Below are 1,178 nucleotides of genomic sequence, written 5' to 3'. Positions count from 1 at the left end.
TAAATTCCATAAATAACAAATGTTATAGCCCAGTCCCTAGACTACTCATTCATTCTTTTTGTTTATTCTTTAAATCTACATTTTATATACTCGTAAGAGAATTTCAAAATGGTAATGTTTCATAGCATCGTGCGAAATAGCATTACGCTATTATATGGTATAATCTATGTATTTCCTGACAAATAAAATGAATCATAACTTTTTGAGAAGATGATACATACAAAGCTTTCGTGAAGAGAGTTTAGAAATGTAAAACGTTGGCAAGATTAGGCTTTATTTAGCAAAATTGTCAGAGTATCATTTCTTTCCTTTCGGTAAGGAAATATTCGAAAATGCTCAAAGGATTTATGCTGGCCAAAACGAAACAAAGAGAATATTAACGAAGAACACAGCAAACTGGTTAAAATGGTTTAAAAGGGAGGCATTACTCGGCAGTTAAATATACATTAGTAAATATATAGCGCTATACTATCCACTAAACACAATTTTCTCTCAGAGAATTATCTTTCAAAGCCTCATAAATCCACTTTAGCGGGAATTGTTAGAATGCATCAGTGCCAGAATAAGGCAATAAAACATTATACAAGTCTCAGAATTGTTTTTCCTTTTCTTTCTTTTACTTCGACAAATGTTTATGTTTATGGGTCATTCGAGAGTGTTGCAGGAATAGTTAAATCTACCGTTTTTATTTCGCATCAGTCGATGTCAGAAAAGGGAATTCCATCATATGTTCACTGATCGATAAAATATTTCTAAGGTGCAAAACAGATCAGCTGGATTGAACTTTCCGCCATGCGTATTTTCATGTCTTGATCCGAGCAGGAAGGGAAAGGAAAATGCTTTGCGTTGTTATCATGCTTAATGTGAGTCTTTAAAGTATGGAATATTTACAGGAATGATAGCACAGAGAAGTTAATGCAAAGGTCACATAGATGTAAAATATATATTTGATTTACATGTGTGTAGTTCTCATTTACATTATAGCTCGAGTACTTTCAAATATCCGGGCTATTAACTTCATTTCTCATATATATCGTCATCATTTTCTGCTCTCAGTACACGACTCCCTTTATTAGTCATTTTCTACAGATACTTAATGCGTCAATCACAATATCAATACACACACATGCATATATATATGTATATATATATATATATGTGTGTGTGTGTGTGTGTGT

The sequence above is a fragment of the Octopus bimaculoides genome, chromosome 25, assembly GCF_001194135.2.
Source record: "Octopus bimaculoides isolate UCB-OBI-ISO-001 chromosome 25, ASM119413v2, whole genome shotgun sequence".
NCBI lineage: Eukaryota > Metazoa > Mollusca > Cephalopoda > Octopoda > Octopodidae > Octopus > Octopus bimaculoides.
The sequence above is the reverse complement of the archived record's forward strand: the minus strand, read 5'-3'. Positions refer to the sequence as shown.